Source organism: Poeciliopsis prolifica, unplaced genomic scaffold (genome assembly GCF_027474105.1).
Source record: "Poeciliopsis prolifica strain line A6 unplaced genomic scaffold, Auburn_PproV2 SCAFFOLD243, whole genome shotgun sequence".
NCBI classification, from domain to species: domain Eukaryota; kingdom Metazoa; phylum Chordata; class Actinopteri; order Cyprinodontiformes; family Poeciliidae; genus Poeciliopsis; species Poeciliopsis prolifica.
Window position 1 is genome coordinate 1 of NW_026562618.1, and position 11,754 is coordinate 11,754.

Here is an 11,754-nt window from a genome sequence, read left to right on the forward strand (position 1 = left end):
ACAGAAGTAAGTGACTCAAGAAACCTGAAGTTTCTGAGTTTAAGTTACAAAGCTTAATTAGTTTCTAAGCAGGTTCCTAAGATTTACTAAACTGACGAAAATAAAAATTTTAAAATCTTTTTCACATAAGAATCTGAAAACTTTACAGAACGGATGGAAATAATCTGTAGTCATCGGATTTGCAGCTCTGACTGCGTGTTTACGGTTGTTGCCCTATTTTGGAAAGTTAAACATTAAACCTCGTTTGCATTCTTGTTTTTATCTGTGACTTCCCTCCATTTAGTGCCATCAATTATTTGGTCATAGCTTCCAGCATAGAAGCTTCCAGTATAGAAGCTCTGACCAGCTTCTATGCCCTTGAGGAAGAATGGAATGCCATCCACAAAGCACAATGTCTCCATACCATGCTTAAAGATTCAAATGCAGTGTTAATCTTAAATGGGTTTTCTTTTATGGTTTCTTCTTAGCAGTGATTATCTTCCATTAAAGCCAGATTTCCAGAGCAGTGTCTACAGCTCCTCCAGAAATACCAAGGGCCTCTTGGCTGCTTCATTGAACAATGATCTCCTCGACCTGCCTGTTGGTTGAGGTGGGACGCCATGTTTTTGTACACCAACCTTTGATTAGTGGAATTAAGACAATTGTTTTAAATCAAAATGTCTCATTTTCTTTTTATTTCATAATCATTTACTACTTTGTGTCATCACAGACCATAGAAAATCATGTTAAAACAATCACTTTAATAGTAATTAATTCACTATTGAAATAATTGTCAGCTAATTCACTAATCAATTAATGATGAACTAGAGTACACAGACTCAAAAAAGGCCAAACATGAAGCAGTAATTAAGCCCAAACTGTTTAAAAATATATGTTCTGCATTAAGATTAAAAACATTTTTTTCTGTAAATATGTTCAACCCCTGAGTCATTAAGTACACTCTTCAAATTTGTAAAAATCTATTAACCTTTTGTTTTTCAATTTGCTCATCCAGAAAGTAAACAAATTAGTTCCACACTACATTAATGTTAAGTCAAGCAGAAAGGGTTGGGCGTTTTACATGTTGATATTAGAACTATTTTTTTAGCTGACCAAGTGTTCACTAAAGGAATGTTGTTTTTGCATTTTAAGCAATATAATGTTTATATTCTTATTAAAAGATTTTTTCAGGTATTATGAAAAAAATACATGAATTTTTTTTACACACACACACACACATATATATATATATACACACTTTATATATATATATATATATATAGAAAAAAATAAATAATTTTTATATATATATTTTAAAAAAGCCGAAACTGTTATATATTTTTATATATAAAATAAAATGAAGTGTTCTAATGAAAAATGAGAAGAATGTGCCAATTAATTTATCTAATTAATTGCCAGAATTAATTGTTAGACACAGCCATAGGAAATACAATAAGTTTTTATGTTGTGATATGACAAAATATGAAAGGAAACAAAAAAAAATCAGTGGGTACTAACAGCTGTCACATATCAAGATGTTGAACTTGCAGCTAATCTTTGGCCTTGCACAAGAAGGCGAAAAAAAAAGCTTCAAACCTGATTATCTCTTTAATTATTTATGACAGGAGAGAAGTCGCACATTCTACCACCAGCCACAAACTAGCACCAAAACACGAATGTCTAACTGGGCTCAAGCTGACAGTAAAAGGACAGCTCCTTTATCAATTTCTCACTCAATAAAATGGCAGCTCAGCAAATGAGCTCGTCAGGACTCGAAGCAACGCCTCTTTTCCTCGCTCCCTCTCCGAACGTGCACACACTCTCCTGCTTTCACACCCGGGCTCAAGAGGAGGAGGAAGTTATTATTTGCAACATGAGAGGGGAGGGGATTCCATGGATTCCTGTTGGGAACTTCAGCATGTACTGAAGCATGAGGGAACATGCTAGTTTATAGAGTCCACCTCTGTCACTGTAGAGGAACTTTAGGAATTTCTTTTGTTGATACCGTTCTTCCCCATTGAGAAGGGGGAGGGAGGTAAGCACTTTCCCACACAGGCCTTCACTTTGAGGGGGGAGCTGGAATATACACAGATAAATAGGAGAGGAGGAAGAGAGGGGCCGTAGTTGGGTTGCACCACTCGCACAAACATTTAGTCCAATTTCAGAGCTAAATACAAATTAAATGGAGTCTTCAGGCTGAACCCCTTAAATGTAAAGCATGTGACATTCCCCTTTACATCCACAGAAAGATGATTTAGCTACAAAACTTACGCGTTGCAGTATGGTCTCTTGTCGAAGCCTTTGTAATTCTTCATGTTTAGAGTCATTTTGCAGATCTCGCAGCTGAAGCATCCTTTATGCCAGTACTGTAAGAAAGACAACACAACGGGTGGAGATTTTATTTGTAGTCAGGACAAATTTATTACAGGCATGATTTTATTGCAATGGGAAATGTACAACCATATTTATCCAGAGATTTTAATTGAAAAGCCCATTTTGTACCACCCAAATCAACTTTTTAAACTTTACTGAATGTAGCTAGCATCTTGAAAGAAAGTGACCAAAATCCTGATCTTGCAACCAGATATAAATTTGCTCAGTGTTGCTCAAATTATTTCAGAAGTAGATGTCTTTTTTCTACAACAAATGTGCAAAACATATTGTGTTATGGAACTGCAATAACCAAACACATTTTTCTTTTGTTTTTCCTGAAAAAAAAAAGAAGTAAAAGTAAATATTTTAGTTACGTTTATTTTGTTGGTCAGAGTACTTTTGACTTTCACAATTTTTGCATGTGGCAAAAAGTTTGGACAAACTTTTCTTAAGGGATTTAAACAGATGATTGACTATCCTTATTCCAGAAAAATGAGCAGCTTGAACTGTGTCACACGAAAGTGATGCAATCACTCTGGCTTTGAAAACTACTTAAGAAACCAACTTCCTCTTTGGTTAGCAACAAAAAGCTGGCTGCCAGTGGTGTGAGAACCAGTGAAACTGTATTTGATGAGAACATATCACAGTTTCCACATTAGAGTCTCAAGGTTCTGCATTTTTACTGTTAATGTCTTGTGAATTATATCAAAGATCTTCAATTCATCTTCATAGGAGCTTTTAAGCAATATATACACTATAGAGTGTTTTTTCTCATCCCCTCTTCCCACCCTCACGCCCCATTTCCTGTTCTGGCGTTAGCTTAATCTGTAGCCTGTGGTCTCAAAGGGAGATTGAAGGAGAGGGAATTGGACAAACCCAAAAAGGAGGGAGGAGAGCATGAAAGTAAGGAGCTGGACAAAGCAAGAGGAAAAGCTGCAGCCACCAGAGGGTGGGTGCGAGAGAGGAAACGCCGGGGAGTGAAGCAATGATCTGATCCCGCTGTCATCGAAGAGAAGGAGGGAGGAGAGCGAAGACACGGAAAGAAAGAATAGGGCGAAAAGAAAGGGAGTGCTTATTAACATGGCCTTAGGGCACCCTGCCATCCGTCCCATTCTTTCTCCCACTCTTTATCGCTTTCTATTGCCCACACACAAAACGAGAATCCTCCGAACAGAAAAAGGCGCAAAAAGATTAATCAAAACAGCAGAAACATGAGACTGCAACAAACATTTCTGAATGTTTCTCAATCAAGCCAGAGACAAACCTAACATCCACTGACATTCATTTATAATGTAGCATGTGTCAAGGAAATATAGCCAGAAGAATGACTTTTCGACTTAGGTAGCCATGAGGTATGAATCGAATCACAAACCAAGAAGAAAAGACTCAATGGGAACGTCTTTGGACCACCCAGGATGGTCTCCACTGACAAATGGCAAGAATGTGCATATGTTTGTAGCTGCAAGCAAGCATATTGTACCGGGACATAGAAGAGACAATGCTAACAGTGGAAACAAGGCCTTGGCTGAAAACCTGCTGGGATGGATCAAGGTCCCACACAAATAATTTGTCACTAATGCACATTTGATATGTTAAATGTTGTTTTAAAGCTAATTTGTGAAAAATATCACAAATTAAAAAAATCTTCCTTAGTGATTTTTAAATGAGATATGCTTGCCTGTTTGGGTTTATACTAAACCTGCACGTTGATCCAATATAATTCAAAGTGCTTTCCACTGAAACATCCACGACGTTTTAACGCCATGCATGAACATGGGCTAATTCCAACCACTCCCCAGACACTCTGCATTGTCTGTTAATGATGTGTCATTGTGAGAGTTACACAAGAGGGAACAAACAAAGCTGTGGAAATAAATGTGTGTCAGAGGGGCCGTCCAGCTGTTAGCCTTGTCTGGTTCCCGGAAAACCTTGTTCTGTAGTGCCAAGGCAGGATCTGACAGTCAGCTGGAAAAATGAGGACACTGCAGAGATGGAGCCCTAGAAATGAAATACTCAAAAAACTGACATCTCTGTCTGCCAGCAGCTCAAGGGCAAATGTGTATGCACATAAAACACGCAATTGTACATGTGTGCAGGGCTGGATGTGGGCTAAATGTCTCGATGTGAGAGATGTGTGTGTGTCAATGAGGGTTCTAGCCTCCAGACAGGAGAACATGTTCACTCAGCATTGGTCAAGTCAAGTAGTTTAGGAGGAGGCAGAATCTCAAATATACCAGCAAAAATAATCAAATAAAAAAACTGGATTCAAAAGAATCAATTTCACGGTATAATTTAAAAATTAGGAGTTAAATTTATGATTGTTCTCACTGTACAAACAAATCATTCTATACTGTTTAGGACAGAATGTTTTGTGCAAACTAATATGGCCATTTAATCATCTTTAAAACATCTTAGAATTATATACCTGTGGTCATAAATTTAGCCAGAAGGACCATATTTTGAGAGATATGCCAAAAAAATCTATTGCTCTCTTTTGGAAAAGAACAGATAGTTCAAGTGTTATATCAAACAAGTGTAAGCAGCTTTCCCCCTGGAAAGAACAACATGCATACAGAAAGGAAAGTAAGAGAAATTTGAGATAATGTGGACTTCATTTTATTTGTCAAAAATCTATAAAATCCTGTTTTTTAAAAACATTTTGAAACAAGTACATGAAAGTCTGTATAAATAAATTATTAAAATTGTAGAAGCCATTATTGAGAGGCAGTTATCATGCACTGAAAATCTCATGGAGTGATGCGTGAAGTTTCAGGCGTTAAGTGCGGCCCATCTTCTGGTGTTAACCACTTCCTGGGTCCCCGTGTGAGGCAAAATTTAATTTGAGAGCAGTGTTGTGTGGTATGCCTAAAGCCTTGCACATCTGGACAGTACTAAAAATTATAATGAAACAACTCATTACTGAATGCAAGTTAATTAAAACTCAATGCCACTATTTTTGTTTCAACCCATGGCATTGTGGCTCAGCTGCAGGCAGACAGTGATTTTCACAGACTTGCTGGAATTGAGGTGAAAATTTACTTTTCTGACTTTTCCTTCCAGATTTTAAAAGTGCAATAATGTTTGCATCCTTACACAACAGTAAAGATGTCAAAAGTATGTCCCAGCAAAAACATAAAAGAGGAACATAATTAAAGATCTTTCTTGTCTTGCTGTAAATCAAGCACATAATAACCCTGTCATGGCTGCAAATGTCTCTTTGCAATGTGAAACCATAGTTTCACTGGTATAAACTATGCAGTAAATAAAACCCAATATGTAAAGTGGTTCCTTCTTCCTGATCATACACACCTGGCCACTCAGTGAAGCCGATGCCACTGAAATTTTTGATGTGGTTGGAGACATCGGAGGAATGTGACTGGTGGTTACTAAAGATGCCTCACCTTTGTGGCATTTAGACAACGTGACTCAGCTCTCAAAATAACCTGACTAAACATAGGCTGCCATTCCTAAGACGAGGAACAAAACATTCGAGAAAGCCTGATTCAGGTCTAGAAGCACTGGCAGTTAAAACGTAAGTCAGATTTTTTTTTTTTTTAAGATATTTTTTAAAATTTGGGATGTAGGACATATTGTTTTTCAAACAGTAAAGACTGTACAAGATGAATATGCTTTGACCTTTAACCCTTCCTCACTGCAGTTTCCTGTGATTGAGCAGAAGCAACACAATAGACGCTCAAATCTTACAGGAAAATCCTACAGTGGCACCCAAACAAAGCAACCACATTGTTAAATAACCTAAAAATGGCTTCGTCATAAAATGGGAGATAGAGTATTATGTTAAGCCCTGAGCCATTTTATTGCTTACGATACAGTAGCACTCCAGGCTCTCTGGAGGTCTTTCAAGATATTAAAGAACAAAAATGTATATAAATAAAAAGGAAAACTAGTGTGTCCACACATTATTTCTTCCTACAAAAATGCATTTTTACACAAGTCACTGTTACAAGATGATTTCTGTAGATATCTCTATAAAAATAGCATAGACAACAGTCTGACTTGGGTGATCTGGCGACAGTTTAAAAAAAGATCCTCAATGGTTATTGTAGCAAGCTGCTTAGAGAAAATACGTTTTTATTTCTAGCAATGCAATCTTTAACCTTATGCAACATTTAGTCTTATGCAACCGAAAACAGAAACAGGTGCTGGTCATGTTACTTGACTTGGAGCTGCCTGGAATAGATCATTTTGTATTTCCCAAAAATGATCTGATGATGTTGTAGAATAACTTTAATAAACTTTAATAACTTTAACAATTTTTATTTATTCACTGTTAAAAAATATATAATAAAGATCGATCTAATCTCATACTTTTGAAGAGTGAGCTTACCCAACTAGAAATCAAATATTTTTATATTTATTTGTATCCGTGTGAAATTCATATTTAATGGTAACGAGGTGTGGTACAAAAATCGTTTTGTTGCCATTTATCCCAATAAATCATGAAACCTGAACTAAATGGTAACAGAATGCATTGTAAAAGCCAATGGGAAATAATTACCTAAAGGTTTAGAAATAAGCAAACAGCAATTTTAATATTTCTTATTTGTTATGTGTGGGGATAAAATTATTATGTAGTTTATGTGCAAGAGTGAATAACTCTGAATCAAAATAAGTAAAAAAATTAAATAAATTCTGTTTAAGTACCGAAAAAGACATTCAAATCCAAATTTGGCTAACCTGAGGCATAGGTTGACCATCTGAACTTGCAAAGTATGTGATTAATGGTTGCATAAAAGCCAATCAGCAGTGCTGAAAAAAAAGATCTAACTGTTGCAACAACTACCCCAAAGCCAAGAAACAGCAGCACACCTCTTTTGCGAGAAAATCCACATGAGGAAGGAAAGCACAAGCCAGTTTCACAAACTATTTATAGACCTTTGAACAAGCAGCAGGTTAACCGTCCAACAAGAGAGTAACCACCCAATGGCCTATATATCAAATTAGACTATTAATAAAATGTGCAAAAGATCTGGAACAGAGCTGTGTAATCTGCAGGCCAGTTTAGAAAAAATATGCAGTAACAGGAGATACAGTAAGAGTGGAAGAAAAGCTTTGCACTAATGTTTTTGTTTAAAAATAAAATCTATTAGTTCATCTTAAAAGTAGATAACTGGGACACATCATTTTGCTCACACAGCAATTTCTCTGTTACACATCTCATTGGCTAGACTTCAAAGCCACAAAACTGACAGGCATGCTCCAGATAAATGAGCTAAATATGTTCTTAACTTTATGCAACAAGCTGGTATGTTAAGCCCCAAATGAAAGCAAAATGAGACAGAGAACCAGTTGTAAAGAAGAGCCCTGGCTAAAGTTTACTTCCCGTCTTTACCTGCTGCAACTACAGGAATCCAGACAAAAGATCTGGTTGTTCACCTCCTGCTACAGAAGGTGAAAATGGTCAGAACCAGAGCACAAGCGAAAGAACATTGAGCTACTCCACATGTACACCTGGACGGATGGAAAAATACTCGGATCAGCCTTGAATGGTTTAAAACAAAGATGGAAGTGTGTGCAGTTTTGAGAAGAAAAAAAAAAGTGGGGAGTCTGACACAGAATGGCAGAAAACGTCAACATACGGAAAGCTGGCTTGCTTTGCTGGGATCAGAGCAGAGAGATGGCACTGCAGGCCTGGAGCGGAGCATGCTACATGGGAGTGTCTGTCTGCTGGAATGCATTCTGCTTTGGGCCGGATTCCACAGCGCATTCAGACTGCACTTGTGGCAATTTGATTTCTATCAATCTAAGCTTTGTAACAAACCAACTTTACTTATCTGGAGATGTCTGATCCGCCCTATAATATGGGATGGCTGCGGGTACGGAAGGCTTCTGAGGTAAATCAATTCCAGTTGAAAGCACAATGAGAAAATACCATTCATGTCCGTTCTGCAGAAGAGCGATGCAGCCAGTCTGGGGATTATGTTACTTTAGATAAAGTGCTTTGTGAGCTTTTTCCATCATCTTCTTTATCTGTCAACCCTGACAGATAAGCAGATTTTAACAGTGGTTGATTTTCTCAAGACTTTGAACCATTCATTGCACAAAATATCTAATTGGTCGACTAAAATATCCTTGCCACCTGACAGATTTCTCCTGTTTCTACTTATTTGTCACCTAAATGCTTCTGAACATATATTAATATCCAATTTGATTTTATCTAAAGGGGCAGTATTATGTAAAAGACTTTCTTTGAACTATAAATGTTATTTTCTCATCAAAAACACCTGGAGTTTTGTTTTAATTCAAGCATGTTTGAGAAATACTTTTATCTCTGTAGCAACCATTCAGCAGTGAAAAACACCTTGGTGGACCAAGCTCCTCCTTCGAGACACAGCCCTCCTCCCGAATCAGCTCCTTCAGACTAGCCAGTAACAATTAGCAAACACCTGTTGAAACTGCAAGTCAGCTGAACTCATAAAGCTATTTCTCAGTGCAACGTTGGTAAAAACATTGTTAAAGGCTTAATAGCAGCACCGTGTTGTGAGAAGGGGTTTTAAGGAGAGAGGCCCAATTTCCATGGGTTAAATTATGAAGTCAAATTTGATACAGCATTTTTATAACAACTGAAAGTTACACATTTTTGATTAATTGTGCTGTAAAATGATGCTTGATGCCTGGAAAAAACATAATATTGTCCTTTAATAGGAGAAATAATACAAACCAACTCTAGGCTTCTGTGAAATAATATTCTCCTTTATTTTTAAAATCAAATAATTATGATTCACCACATATTTTTAGAAAGTTCCATTTCACAAACCAGAACCTGACAAGATTACTGGGAGACATGTACAATCAGAAAATCCTTTCATTAGAAATAACACTAAAACTAAAGAAATTCATCAGTAGATAAAAAAACAAAGACTTCCATCAGTCATGATGGGAACATTAGAAATGACAAATCCATTTCTAATGTTTTGGATCCCAGCTAACCACAAGAAGACTCATCCAGAACAACCAACATCTAGACTCCCAAAAGTCTCAGTTAAGAGAACTGTTCATCATTCAATTATAAAAATGGCAGAAATGGGATCTTTCCAGGGCCAAAACCACTGGAAAGGCCCATCTTACGTCCACCAATAAACATATTGATCATCTGAAACTTTATAGAAAATATTCTATGGAGTGTCAAGACTAAAGTGGCTATTTTTGAAAGGGTGCATCTAGTATATTAAAGCCTTTCAGAAAAATATCATCATACTCAGAGTCAAACATGGTGGTGGTCTGATGGGCTGGGCTCTTTAGGATCAGGACAACTCTCACAATTAATGGAACCAGTGATTCTGTCCTCCACCAGAAAGTCAGGAAGGAAAATGTCTGGCTATCAGTTGGTGATACTACACAACTTAATTTTGAGTTAACAGGACAATGGGGAAAAGCACAGTACTCAGATTGGACCACATTGGTTTACAAAGCTGTAGTCATTATTTCAAATCTGCTTTTTGTATTTATGCAGCTTACCCTGAATAAATACAAAAATACAAAGATATCAAACTTTGTTTAATTTGAAACATCTAAGCATGAAAAAAAACATTTTTTTTCCAAGCAGTGAATGTAGTAAGGCTTATATTGGAAATTTTGTAAATAATTGATAATCAAGTGATGAGACCGAGAAACCAGCTAGTGATGTAATTAAAACCCAACATCAGTTCCATGAACACATTTTTTTCTTTTTAAAAACCTGCATCATTCTGTCAAGAAATGATCGTCATCACTGTAATTATCACGACCTGCTTAGCAGAATACTTCCACAGAATGTAACTTCAGTTATGCTAATGAGGCTTTGAATAACCGACCACTATTCCTTGAGGTCAGATCCACCGATTCAACTTTTGCTTTTAAGACTGTGACACATAGAGAAAACAAGGATACTTTAACTTTTGGGAATAGTTTTGAATTTGATTTTAAAAAAATATATTTTTTTTAAAACCTCACTTGTTCATCACCTGTGACAAACCTAAAATTTTTAGTTTTGCATCACTTAAGGAACAACAATCAGAACTAACTGATGCATGTCTAAATGTAACCGATGCAGCTTATTTTAAGTTAAATATGTCTTTAAAACAGCAAATTATATGTAATGGATAAATTTATGACAAACCACATTTTCACAATACAAGAACATATCTTGATTAAAAGAAAAGTTAAGTCCCAATCACCAACCCCTGTAAGAGAGATGTTGAAATGCATATTCAAAGCAAAGAGACCCCACCCAGATGAGTACAGCAGGGACTGAGCACGAGTGATTTCAGCGTCTTGTACAGTTAAATAGTTGCAAAACTCTTTAACTTGAATTTAATTGGGGTTTTTTTTTGCCCAGCCATGTTTTTCTACGAGTTAAGAGACAAAACAGGAACAAGACTTGCACCATTAACACTTCCTTTAGTTGTTCCACGACTGCCAATGTTGACCTCGACAGAGTCATGGTGGGGAAAATTGATGAGATTACCCCCTGATCTGAGATTAGCGGTGTGTTTTGAGTGAATCCGAACGAGTAAACTCATCAAGTAATCCCCGATTTGAGATTAGCCGGTGAAACTGAGACAATCCGCGCTACCTGGGAGGAGTTCAGGACACGGAAACAAACGTGTTCGGTCGTGGATAAAGTGCTGTATTGTTCAGAAACTGGATGGAAATATCTCCACCTGAGGGGATTTGTGTGCGAGGGTAAAAACGTACGATATAATGAATAAAAACGCCCTGTTTGAAGGCAGTGGTGCGTTTTGTCGTTTCGGGCCCAGACGAGGCTCGGTTGTCGGGAGCACATCGAACCTCGCTTGCGGGCAAATAAAACACCTTAATCCAAATTAATACACAAAACTAACACAAAAGGAGCACTTGATTAACCAGGATGGGCACTATTTCCCTTTTCGACCACGTTGTGGTGCCACCGCATTCCCAGACGCTGGCTAGCTGCTAGCTTGCTAACGTCGACGTACCTGTTCCTCTTGGGCTCTTCAGTTCAGTTCATTCACCGAAACACGCGAACGCTTTCGCTTTAGCAAGGCAGAAGCAAACCCAGATAGGGTCCAAAACAACTCAACCGGGTTTCTTTTATTCCCCTAAATAAAAAAAAGAAGAAAAAACAAAGATATTTCGAGCTCTTACCTTGTCCAGACAGTTCACTTTTTCCGTGGGGTAAACGACTTGATTACATCTGCCACACAACGGATTCATGTTGGAGGAAACGCTCTTCTAGCTAGTTAGCAGACAATCCGGCGATGATAAGGGACAAAAGTGGCAGCGTGCTGTCGAGTGTTCGCTTTGAAACACCAGCTACAGAAGTCGGTCGGGATCGGCGGCTGACCAAAACCAGAATCTAGTTGTCTGTAGTAAAGGAGATTGTTGTTGTAGCCGCACAGCTGGCTGTCAGTCTACTAACCA